The 14,027-nt window shown below is 31.1% G+C and overlaps 1 protein-coding gene across 1 annotated transcript in view; it reads left to right on the top strand.

Annotated features, from left to right (window-relative positions):
• Window positions 1-14,027, top strand: part of LOC18104173 (benzyl alcohol O-benzoyltransferase) — a 64,170-nt gene that overhangs the window by 11,915 nt on the left and 38,228 nt on the right. The gene's annotated exons all lie outside the window — the stretch shown is intronic.

Here is a 14,027-nt window from a genome sequence, read left to right as displayed (position 1 = left end):
TGACCAATATTCCAAAAAATACAAAAATCTTATTTTGGGGGGAATGAATCTATTATTCACTGTTAATGTTTGGATAAAGAAATCCCAAAGGGATGAATATCCAAAATATTATTGGGAATTACTTGTTATTATTCAATGTTAATATTTGGATAAATAAACCTTAAGTGGTAAATATCCAAAATAATTTTCTAGGAATAATAAGTCATCACACATCCTTGAAAGAAGCCTTGATTATAATTGAGGACATTTTAATTTTTGACTCCACGGTTTACGAGCCGTGAGAGTATGAAACACTAAGGCAAAATTAGGCTTTTAAAGCGCTTTGAATTTTCTTAGATTTCTAAATTTTTGTCCCTCCTCCTTGCGATTTACGAGTCGCAAACTCTTGAAATACTAAGGGAAAAATGAGCTTTTAAAGCACATGGAATCTCCTTGGATTTCTATCTTAATAAATTTAGTTTGAATCAAACACAGATTTCAAGAGATTTGCATTGGTTCTCCTTGGCACTTTGTAGACATATCTAAAGGTATGATCCATATTGGCCAAGTGTTCTTGCTTTTAGACTTTGAACCCAAATCTACTCATCATAGCAAATCTATCTTAGGAAAAAATTAATTAAGAGAACACCAACACCATAGCAATTATAAGGCAAACCAAACATCAAGCAGCTTACCTTAGGTAGGACGTACTGGGGGTGCTAATACCTCCCCTTTACGCAACCAGTCCCTTGCTTTAGAATCTCTGAAAGACCAGTTAGGGTTCCTGGTGACCATAATACTAGGTGGCGACTCCCCTTATTCACAAAAACAAAAAAACTGAAATCAATCAATTCTCTTTATTCGGGAAGGGTCGCCGCAACGCCGCGCTCTGCCGATCTTTAAAACATTAGGGAATTCCCAAAATTAATAAAGTAGCATGAACAAGCTTGGAAACCCGCTAAAGAGGAACTTAAACCATAGATGTGGGTAACGAAGAAATTAAAAGAATCAACTGAAGATAGGGACTATGATTGCTCCGAGATTATGTAGATGTTTTTGCTTGGTCCTATGAGGATATGTCTGGCTTAGATACGGATAACGTAGTACACAGGGTACCACTGGTAGAAGGATGTAAACCGTTAAGCAAAAGTTGAGAAGAATCCATCCGAATGTCTTAATAAAAGTAAAAGCTGAAATTGAAAAGTAGTGGAACGCTGATTTTCTAGAAGTAGTCAAATATTCACATTGGGTGTCCAACATAGTGGTAGTACCCAAAAAGGAAGATAAAATCAGGGTTTGCATGGAATTTAGGGACTTAAATCGGGCTAGCTCTAAAGACAATTTCCCTCTACCACGTGTAGATGTGTTGGTGGACAATGCAGCACGTAGCTCTACATATTCCTTTATGGATGGATTTTTTGGGCTACAATAAGATGAAAATGGTGCAATAGGATAAGGAGAAGACAATATTTGTAACACCATGGGGAACCTTTTGTTACAAGGTCATGCCATTTGGGTGAAGAATGTCGGGGCCACCTACCAAAAGGCCATGTTGACTCTATTTCACGATATGATGCACAAAGAGATTGAAGTATATGTGGATGACATGATTGCTAAAAATCTAGAGAGGGAGAAAATCATGTCCAAATATTGAAGAAATTATTTGAAAGATTAAGGAAGTATAGGTTGAGGCTTAACCATGCAAAGTGTTCATTCCGGGTGAAATCTGGGAAGTTGTTGGGATTTGTGATGAGTGACAAAGGGATAGAAGTTGATCCCGATCAAGTAAATGCTATTCAATCTATGCCACCTCTCAAGACTGAGAGGGATGTGAGAGGTTTCTTGGGAAGGTTAAATTACATTGCTCGGTTTATATTCCAATTAACCACGACTTGTGACCTAATCTTTCGTTTGTTAAGGAAGAAGAATCCGAGAATTTTGAATGAAGAGTGCGAATAGGCTTTTGAGAAAATCAAATAGTACTTGTTGAATCCACCCCTGCTTGTTCCTCCTGTACCAAAAAGGTCGTTGATATTGTACCTAACAGTAACTGAAACAACAATGGGATGTGTGCTTGGACAACACAATGAAACTAGAAGGAAGGAAAAGACCATTTATTACCTAACCAAGAAGTTCACAGAATGCAAGTCTAGGTATACTATGATTGAGAAACTATGTTGCGCACTAGCATGGGCTGCGAAGAGATTGCGTCAATATATGTTGTATCATACTACATGGTTGATTTCAAAATTAGACCCATTAAGGTACATCTGTGGAAAGCCTTATCTGTCAGGGCCACTAGAGGCTTCCATGGTCGTTAACTTCAGAGCCCGTGGGATTAGTCGAGGTGTACGCAAACTGGCTCAGACACCTACATTAATCTAAAAAAGAGAGTTTACAACTTCTAACGAAAGTAAGAGAACTAGAACTTTTTTAAAACCGATATGCATGTAAGTAATGGAAAGTTTGCATCATAAGAACAATAATATTTTGAACAAGGAAGGTTAAGAAAATACCCCTTTTTCTTAAAGTGTGATATTAATTTATTGTCGAAATGGCAACGAAAATAATAGGGAGCTATACAAGGTGTTTATTATAAGAAGATGAATAACATGGAGGGCTCTGTATGGATGATGAAATAACATGCTATTTATAGGGATTAAGTTAAAGGAACAATCATTTCCTTCTTTCTTTCTTTTTTTGCGTAGGTCTTTCTTCTTGTTTTTATTTTCTTTTTCGACTTTGATTTTTTTGCTTGTTCCTTATTCAAAACATGTAAAAAAAATGCAAAAATACATTAAAAAATCATAAAATAGCTAAAATCTAAAAGACTAGAGAAATTATTAAAAATATTGATTTTTTGGATTTTTATAAAATTGGAGAGTCAAAATTGGAATATGATAATTCTAATCATAGTGATGAGTGTTTGGTTTTTCAAAACACAAAAACATAGTGAAAACATCAATTTTTAATTTGTTTTAGTCTTAATGATTTTGTTGGATAATTTAAGGTCATGTTGGGTTTGTATAAATATTACCCAATTAACAAATTTTTTTTAGGTTATATGAACTTTTCAAGGCTGAGTTGTCACAAGTCATAAGCTTCATAATTGTCCGACCTCTAACATAATCCACACAAACCACCGGATTAGAAATGTTTTAAAATCTTTTTAGAAGATAGTGATTGTTATACCTTGAGTACTAGCTCGTGCTTTTCTTTACATTGCTTATTCTTATTGGTGTATCTGATGAGTAGAGTGTGTATATCACTTGGAAAAAAATATAGAACATAACATTCTATTTATAGAGAAAGCTTGATAACCGTATTGATAGAAAAATATCTTTTTGCTCCTTAAAAAACATCATCTATAGTATTTCACCATATTTTTAAATTTTTATGCAATCAAATCACTATTTTATTTTTCTTGGTCTAGAATCGTAATTCCTTGTATAAATTACACTCTAGTTGTTAATTTCTAAAATTAATTTTCAATCAAGTCATAATTGATTAATCATCCTAGTTGAATTTCTTACCAATGATTCTTAATGTTAGTGATACATTAGATTCTTAATATATTAGTCCAAATATAAATCACAATCCTAAATAAAAATACAATTAAATAAATTAAACAATTTAATTTATTATCATTTAATAAATTAATTGATTTATATTTAAAGATTAAGTGCACTGTCTAGTAACATATCATAATCTCCCAAATATTAAAAATTTATATATGATTTGACTTAACCTTTTCGTGACTAGTTTCTTAGTGTAATTACCTTCATTAAGAACGTTTCAGTTTAGACATTTAAGTATATCGTGTTTCTGCTCTATCAAACCATGTTTTTTTTTTCCTGAACATCAATAATTATTAATTCTTTGAATAAGATTTAAAAACTTTTTTCAAATGTGATTGTGCATTGCGTAAGAATTTTATTATCAATACTATTTGAGAACATGTGGAACATTTTCTCTAATTCATCAAGGGTAATGAATCCTTTCTTAATCACTTAAATATCTTCATATGGTTCATGATATACTCAATATCTATCTATTTCTTATTTTTTATTAAGGCAACTTGTAGTCGGGATCAAAACATAACATTATCTATATAAGATAAATTAGTGATCTTAAGTCTAATGATCACTTAAAAAACTATTATGTGAGTCTTTTTACACACACTTGTGATCTCTCTATATGAAACTCTTTTTTTTTTTTGTCAGATTAGTATACATGTTATCCAAAAAGCACTTACATATTAGGTTCGAATATCTCTCATATCTTAGCTTATGAGGATAATTATTTCCTTTAAAATAATAATAATATATATTCATGTCAATAGCTTTAATTAACATTCATCTCAATAAAGCATGGATAAGAAAGATTAAATGCTTTGTTTTTGAAGAAATTATCATAATTATAATCACTTTATAATTTTGTTTCAAAGACTTTATCTTTACTCAAGACTCATTAATTAAATATAAATAAATAATCTAGATAAATAATGTTTTTATTAATAATAAATATTTTTTCATGAATAAAGTCAATGTTATATATAATTAACTGATTGATTGCAAAACATATACACTAACAATGAAGGTCAAGAGGAAGATATTTGAAATAACATATATTAAGTAATTATATTATTATATAAAATGTAATAATTACAATTTGATATAGTATTTCATATAATTGTGTGAAACTAGAAGCAAATCGTGGACCGTATGCTAGTTAAACCATTCCCAAAATACACTAAAAGAGATGGGTTTTTATGTTGCTTTATTGTTCACTGTAATATATATATATATATATATCTGTGTGTGTGTGTGTGTGTGGAATCAATTCCACATGGTTGATGCAATCATTTCTCTTTTTGTTATCCATTCCCTATTCTCTTCCCTTTCCTCCCGTTGACTTAAGTTGATTGTTCGTTTAATTGGTTCACTTTCCGTACATATTTCTTCCATAAGAAAGTCATAAGGATCAACCCCCATTATGTGATTATGAATAATACAACATGCAAGCACAAGATCTACTTGTGTTTCATAAGACCAAAAAGATTTTCTATCAATTGATCTAAAACAACTCTTCAAAATACCAAACCCTCACTAGCGGTTCTCAATGAAGAGTGTCGAAGATTAAATAGCTCCTTTTCATTTTCTGGTGAACGTTCTGTAAACTTATTCAAGTGATATCGAACTCCACGAAAAGGAGAAATGATTCCTTTTCAAATACCGTAACCAACATCACCAAGATAATATTTCCCTACAAATTAAAAAAAAAACCTATCACTATCTTTATCTAATAAGACATTTTATATGTTTATTGCATATAATACATACTTTATTATATACCTTCTGGAATTTTTAGACTACTAGGTCTTGATAATGCATCACCTAAAACCCGTGAATCATGTGCACTTTCTTCCCAGCCAGCTAAAACATACATAAACTTCAAATCAAAAGTTATAGCTGCTAAAACATTTTGTGTTGTTCCTTCTTTTCGACCTCAAAACTTTCCTTGAATCTTAACAGGAACATTTGCATGAACATGGGTACCATCAATTGCTCCCACACAATCCTATATAAACATGAAAAAATAATTTATAAACTTTTCTTCTAGATGTAATTAATTAATGTATAAAAATATTGGTATTGTTCTCATACCTTAAAATAAGGATAGAATCTTCGATTATTCATTATCTCAGCTGGAACTGTATCCTCTGGATCTTTAATAAGGTGTTTGTATAACTTAAAAACTGCTCTTAAAACAATTTTAAAGTAATGATGGATAGTTTCAACAGACCTATAGTATATACCACTAATAAAACGAAATCTTTGGTTTTGGCCAACAATTTATAAGAACACAATTACTTGCTCCCTAATAGACACATTTTGAGTTGATCGTAATAGGTCACGACTTGTGAGAACATCACATAATCTATATAAGACAACAGGTTTCATACGAATTTGTTCAACGCAATGTCTATCACCTCGATTCAAAATGCTGTCAATATAGAATTCTCGTTGAGCAATTGCATTTATACGTGGTTCTCTTGGTATATAAATTCTATTTCTTTCTTGTTCAATAATAGCTACCACTGTAGGTATCACAGTTACAGCTGCTCTCATACATGCTGTATGAATTATCTTACTATCCATAACATGAAAGTGAAGTTTTCTGATAACAAAACCTAAAAATTTGGGGAAATAAATATTAAAAAAAGCATATAAAATACTTCCACAATCAATACAATAAATTATGCTGAAAGAAGCTGACAATGTATAATAGTTATGGCAATGATATCTGATTCCCTAAACAAACAAGGTCTTAAAATATATTATCTAAGACCATAAAGTTCAATTTCTCGATGATAAAACCGTTTTGAAAATTATACAATTCATAAGTTCACAACGATCAATAGATATTGCGCAATGAAATCCATATAATTACCGGTATAGTCCCACAAATTTATCCATATGTAACAAATATAATCTAACACTAATCATAAATTAATCAAAGCAAAATAAAACACAAATTTATGTTTATTAGGTTCTGTTATAATTCCCCTTATTAAACTTCCTCTCGGTTCCCCCTTTCCCATTCCCCTGTTCCCACTCCCCTGTTCCCTCTCCCTCTCGGTTTCTCTCATTCCCCTTCCCCTGTTCCCTCTCCCTCTCGGTTTCTCGGTTTTTCTCTCATGACCCTGTTCCCTGTCGGTTTCCCCCTATTCCCTCTTGGTTTCTCTCGCCATTTGTTCTCTCTCGCCAAGAATTCCTTAACTTCCTCTCTTTGTGCACAAAGAATCCGGACAAAGATCAAAGATTCAAGGGGTAAGAGGGCTATACCTCAAAGACCTGCTCCTCCTTCCCAGTTCTCCTCCCTCTCTCCCCCGGCTACTTGTTCTGATAACGCTGGGACTTGAAAAAAAAAAGAGCAGGGTTGATTTTCCACACATTCACTGATTCCCCCCTTTTTTTACTTTGTCTCTCTCTCTCTTTGTGCTTCCACCCGGGATATGGTGGCTGGATTCGGGGACGGGGTAACAGGGAGGGGCTGTTTTTTGCTGGGGAAGTTTGGGGATTTTGCTTTGATTAATTCACAGTAATCTTGCCCCCCCCCCTTTTTGCCTCTCTCTGTAGACTTGATTTGGTTTGTTTAGTTAGAAATGTGAGCTACCGAATGTGAGTGATGAAGAAGAAAACTGTCATGGAAAAAATGTGTTTTTTGTGGCTTGCTTGATGAATTTGGTTTGTTTTAACTAGCCGAATGTGACGAGGTAAGATGAAGAAGAAAACTGTATTATGGAAATGTTATGGAAAAAATATGACAGGTAGCAGATTTATCAAGAATATCAAAGGATTTATGCCATAATTTTTACAGATCTAAATGAAGAAGATAAAAATATAAAGGAAAAAAGATACCTGAAATCAATTGTTCCAGAGAAATGCTTCAATTGTTTCAGAGAAATGCTTCAATTGTTCCTGCTTCCAATTGTTTTTGAAAAGAGAGAGAGACCGTGATTTGAGAAAATGGGTGTAATGAAAGAAAGGAAAGTGTTTTCCTTTCCTTATCAGAAGGAAAACACTTTCCTTTGATAAAGTTACTTTTTTTTTTATTTTGACCGGAATTAACTTTCCTTTGACTAGTTTTCCATATTGTAACCAAACATGGGAAAATGAGGAAAATAAATTCTAGGAATTTGTTTTCCTGCAAACAAACAAGGCATAAAACTCTTTCAGAAGAGAGAGATCATTGTGTTAGTGAATATACCTTGTAATAATAAAATATATTTATTATTATTAAAGGCTTTCTTCATATTTAATATTCATTTATATTTGATTAATAAATCTAATGTTTGATTAATGAATCTAAAGTAAAGATAAAGTCTATGAAACGAAAATGTTTTGCGTATAAAATTATAAAGTTATTATAATTATGAGATTCTTATTGCATCAAAACATTATTTTTAAATGTTTTTTTGTCAATGTTTTATTAACACTAGATATTAATTAAAGCTGTTGAGATTGATGCATATTATGTTCATTCATTTATGAAAGAAAACAACTACTCTCATAAACTAAGGTATGTTGGATACTTAGAACTAATATGCAGGTGCTTGTTAGATGACATCCATACTGAACTAACCCATAAGAGAATTTCATATAGAACAATCACATATATCTATGGAAAGACTCATATGCCAGTTGTGTAAGTGATCGTTAGACTTGAAATCATTAAGTTATTTATATAGGGAGTGTTATGCTTTGATCTTAAAGACACGTTATGATATTTTTAATATTTGGGGGATCATAACAGGTTGCTAGATATTGTACTTGATCTTCAAATATAAATCACTCAATTGTTGAATAGATAATAAATTAAATTCTTTAATTTTATTTAATTTAGGATTATGATTTATATTTGGACCAACATATTAGAGAACATAATAGGTCACACACATAACAACCACTAGTCAGAACGATTAACCAGGTGTGACTTCATTGTAAATACATTTTAAGAAATCAAAAGTAGAATGTAATTAATAAATGAGATTACAATTCTAGACCTAGAAAAAAGAAAATAAGGACTTGATGGAACAAACTTCTAAAATTATCCTAAAATAATACATTGATATTATTTAAGGGGAAAATTAATATTTTACCATTTGAAAGCTGGAGAGTTGGACAACTTGTGTTTTCTGACAACCTATCCTTGAAGTAATTATTTAAAGCCAAGAAGAACATCTAATCTTCAGGTAATGTTTGTGTAAACCCTAAACAACTATAATTCTGTCTAACAAGATCCTTAAGAATTCTAAAAAAATTTAAAATTATCATTTTTGCTGCGTGTGCGTTTTGGAAAACTCAACACATTGTGCGTTTATGTTCTAGCTCTTTCTTTTTGGCTCCTTTTCTTTTTGTATTTTCAAGTGTTTCTTTATATCATATGTTGTGTAACCTAGCTACATCTCTATATATAAAATATGAGGCATATCATTCTATTTATAGAAAAAATTGATAACCCTATAAATGACAAAATATTAATTTACCCCTAAAAATACAACATATATTATTTATGGACAATATTATAAACTTATTCAATCAAGTTCATACTTGATTTTTTTAGATCTAAAATTATAATCTCTTGTATTAAATACATTTTAGTTCTTAGTTTTTAAAGCTTATTTATAATCAAGACACACTTGATTAATCATCAAAGTTTAATTTCTGACCAACAGTTCTTAATATGTGTGACTCAATAAGTTGCTAATAAGTTAGCCCAAATATAAATCACAATCCTAAATAAAATAGGATTAAATAAATAAAATAATTTAATTTATTATCAATTCAACTAATTAATTGATTTATATTTGAAAATCATATGCAATATTTACTAACATGCCATGATTCCTCAAATATTTGGAAAGTTATACATGATTTGACTTAACCTTTTAATGATTAGTTTCTCAGTGTAATTATTATCTTTTCATCAAGAATATTGTATTTTAAACGTTATAGCATTGAGTGTATTTGCTTTATTAAATCATTTTTATTTTACATCACATATAATCATTAATTATTTAAATAAAATAGAATTTTTTTCAAATCTCATTTCATAATTGTTTTCTGTCAATTTGTAGGTAATTATATATTGATGAAAAAGTAATTCCATCACCAATTTCTTATGGTACTATAGATCAAAATATACTTATTTATTTATTAATTAATTATTTCATCAAGAATTCTCTACCGCACATTAAAACTTGTTGCACGCTTATATTTGTATTGTCACATGCTTCTACCAGGTGAACAATTAAGGATTGAATATATATTTTTTAAAGAATTAGAGTCAGATTCCTGGAAAATTCTCACCAAAAAAATACTTTTTTTTTCTTGTTGAATCAATCATAACCATCACCACCTATATTTCATAAAATTTCAGACCATAAATATGAGTTAATAGATAGAGCAACATATCTATAGAAAAACATCATGATCTGGGAAAAAAATAAAGTACTTTGCTGGCCTGATTGATCCTTTAAGAAAGCTAATAATTTTTTAATTTTGATTTTTATTTTTAACTTTCACTAACGAAAGAATTTCAATTTTTTTTTTAAATTGTGAAAGAAAAATATAAAATTAAGGATGTGTTGGTTTCTGAAATTTAATACACGGATTAAAAATAATAAAATAAAACTATTTAAGATTTTTTAAAATTTTGCTAAATAAATCTAGAATTATTTAGAAATTTATTATTTGAAAATATGATCTTCATTAATTTTGAAATGTTAAGTTGTTGCGAACCACAAACCGTCAAATTATCTAGTCTTTAATGTTAATACACACGAACCATTAGTGAAAAATCATCTAAATTCCTATTTAGGTGAGAGAGATTATTATATCTAAAGTATTAACTTTTTATTTTATGACTTATATAGTTTTTTCGTGTTGCAGAGACCTAACTTATTATTTATAAATTAAATATTAAATTCATTAATTTGAATATTAAAAATAAATTAAGTGTTTATTAATCATAAATATTTATTATATAAATATAATAATAATACATGTAACTAAGCAATCGATTACAGAAAATATTTGTCATTGCTTTTATTTACAACTTTATATTTGCACGCTTATATTTCTATTGTTGCATGCTTGTACTAGTTCAACGATTAAAGATTGAACATCTCTTTTAAAGAATAAGAGTTAGAATACTTTAATATTGTACAGCGCTACATTGAAGGTTGAGTCCAAAAAAAAAAAGTGTAGACAGCAAGGAATTATCTAACATTATTATTAAACCTAACCTAACCTAACCTAACCTAACCTAACAAGTTAATTTAAAATTTTTCCATTCCAACTCCTACCATAATTCAGGTTTAAAATTAATCCATATAAAAGTTATCCCAACGCAACCTAATTAGCTTAACATAGATCCAAAAACAACCTAAATAACAGGTGAAAAACATGGTTTGATTTTAAAAATTTCAAGATAATTTTTTTTAATATGAAAACGGCAAAATATTAGATCGATTATGGTTTTGCAGCATAACCTATCAAACCAATAAATTAGATCATGAACTTTATGGAATTTAACAACTTTTCTTTTTTTTTTTAAAAAAAAAAACTAATTTTTTTATCTAATAATATGATAACAATAGATGCTCGCAAAATTAAGCACCAATCGAAAGCCGATATGTTTGCTTGAGTTTGTGATAACTTCATAGAATAACAACTAAAACAAATAATGAAAACTAATTTAAAATCAATCAAATGTTGAAGGATGAAATAAAAAAAAATTCATCAAAGATTCAATACAAAAAAAATGAAAGATGGAATTAAAAAAAACTACCTGGCATTGTTTTTTTTATTATTATTATTAATATGGCTGTCCGGAACAACTTGCGTGCACCTCGACTAATCCTTCGGGCCTTGAAATTAACGACCATGTAAACCTTCAGCAGTTCTAAAATTTATGGGACTCAAACTAATGACTTTAAAAAAATAAATTCAGAACTTGATTAGTTTTACTGCACTCCTTCGTAGTTATTTCACATTGTTCATGATAGTGATAGTGAAGGAGGTGAAGGAAAATGCTTCTCACCCATTCGATAATCTTATAATAACCGGCCTCACTCAACCTATGATCTAACTTGATGGTGAACACCTGTGCTACGACTGATAATTTATTGTGGTTCGTGCAGCCATCCCATAATAGTTCGTCAGAATCTTTCAACATATCAAAAAACCTTGTTGCATCTGCATTAAGTTCTTCTACGATTGGACATTCCCTGACATTACCTTCACTCCTTCTCATTGCATCCATAACCATATTCCTGTAAAGAATACTGTTCTCATTTCCAACTTCATGCATGTTGCTAGCACTAGAAGTTGACCCAACCACCTGTTCTTCCATGCTCTCATCAGGAACAAATAGTTCTGCGTGTGCATACCAACACAGGTAATCCTCCATGAACCTTTTGGTTAGAAGATGCATCGTTACAACATCTTGATGCAGAAACTTTAAATTTTTACACTTCTTACATGAACACCTAATACCGCCATCAGTAAAATTCATCGGAATAGATGTTGTGAAATTAATAAAACCCTGAACACTGTTACAATAATCCATCCTCCGCAATCCTTTGGGTGAGTCCTGATATATCCATGAACGATCATCCATGACTTCTATTGAACCTCTATAAAACATAACAAAAATATTGGTTTTCCCCAACATTATCGATCCAACAAACTAAAAAAACACTTATGTTAAATATTCATTATCAATTATACGTTTATACATACAAATTTATACATATATAAATTTACGAAAATCACAACTTCACAATAGAATTGATAACAATTAAAACAGACCCGTTAAACAAGCTATTATTTATTTCATCACAACACATTTAATTCGGTCTAATTCAAACAAAATTTCAACAATTTACAAACAAATATAATTTGACAAAATCTAAAACAAACTATAACAACTACAAAATTATACATTCATACTACAAGTTTCTTTGACAAATAACAATCAAACAAGTACATACGTTAACAAAATACATATACTAAAAAAATAATAAAATTCACATTTAAATGTTAAAATTAAAAAGGATAGATTTACTTACAAAAAATGATAAAATCCACAAGAACGGATATTAATTGTGACTACGTACAAAAGTATAAGAAACTTGAGTGCTTGTGTTGAGAAGAGTGGAGAGTTGGAATGGGTGGTTGGCTGCAGTTTGGGAGGGGAGAGGTGAGATGGGAAAGAAGAAGGGGAGGAAGAAGGAGAAACAAAGGAAGAGAGTGTCGGTAGAGTGGGTATATAAAGGCTTTTATCGATGGAATCACCAACGGAACATGTCTGTCGGTGATTCCATCGGTAATTCCGCCGGTGAAAGTGCCACGTCACTGTATGGCTATCTCGGTTTGAATCCCTCGGTCATTTCGTCGGTAAAATCGTCTGAAAAAAATCCACGTCACCACACCGTTGCAACTTTCCAAACAAACTGTATAGGCCCTTTGGTGATATGGTTGGTATATACCAATAGAGTTGGAGACACAATTATTTCCATTGGTAAAAATTACCGATGAAAAAATTTTCTGGTAGTGTAACTATCCAGATATACAACAACTGCATGCAACATCTCATTGCTCCTTTTCCGATCTTCCTACAATGGTTAGGTGTCAAGATGGTTTCAGCTAAAATAGTAGTCACTGGATTGGTTTGTGTATTCTCATACTCTACATAAGCAGCAGCAGCCTCCAAACTCACTACACCCGTTTGGCTTGGGAACAACACAGGGCCAAATATGCCCAAGGCAATCAATCTCTCTTTTTCTGATCCTGACTTCTTTTCCAGTTCAATTTCTAGCATCCTCCATTTCAGACCGATAGCATTCTTTTCCAAAAACTTTTCCAAGTTGGCGATTCTGAGCAGTTTTGACAGTTCGAGGATGATCTTATCAGATCTCAAAGGAAAATAAATCCTATACAGATTGTTTGGAAACTCAGTCAACATCCCATATTCCTCCATAGTGGGACATAGGTCTATACTTCTAAAAGAGAAACAATGGTAGTCTGGATCCCAAAAATGAACTAAGGCTCACACAGTTGGGCTTAAAACTTCTACCCTTGCAATTTCCACCGAACATCCATATTTCTTAGAAAATGCATCTTTATCCACATTCTGAAAGTGAGTCGTTAACTTGTTTACCTCATTCATAATGCAATTCAAGTTCTTGATTGGTGACAGCTTCTTAGCATTGCTTTTAAGGCAGTCTCCTTTAGTCAATTGTGACAATTCATAATTTTTCTTATATTCTATGATGGAAAATTTAGCGATGGTGGTCATTTTGTTCACAAGTCCTGCAATTCGAGATGCCTTGGGGTTAGACTTGTTTTGATGCAAAAGATATTATGGTGCATACACCCTAAGGATAGGTTCTAGTTCCTTTACGTGAGACACGGGATAGGTTTACTACTTGGTCTCTAAAAAGGGTCTCTTGTTGTCCTAGTGATCACCCTCGTAAA

The sequence above is a fragment of the Populus trichocarpa genome, chromosome 13 (genome assembly GCF_000002775.5).
Source record: "Populus trichocarpa isolate Nisqually-1 chromosome 13, P.trichocarpa_v4.1, whole genome shotgun sequence".
Lineage (NCBI taxonomy): Eukaryota > Viridiplantae > Streptophyta > Magnoliopsida > Malpighiales > Salicaceae > Populus > Populus trichocarpa.
This window is presented reverse-complemented; position numbering and strand designations above follow the sequence as displayed.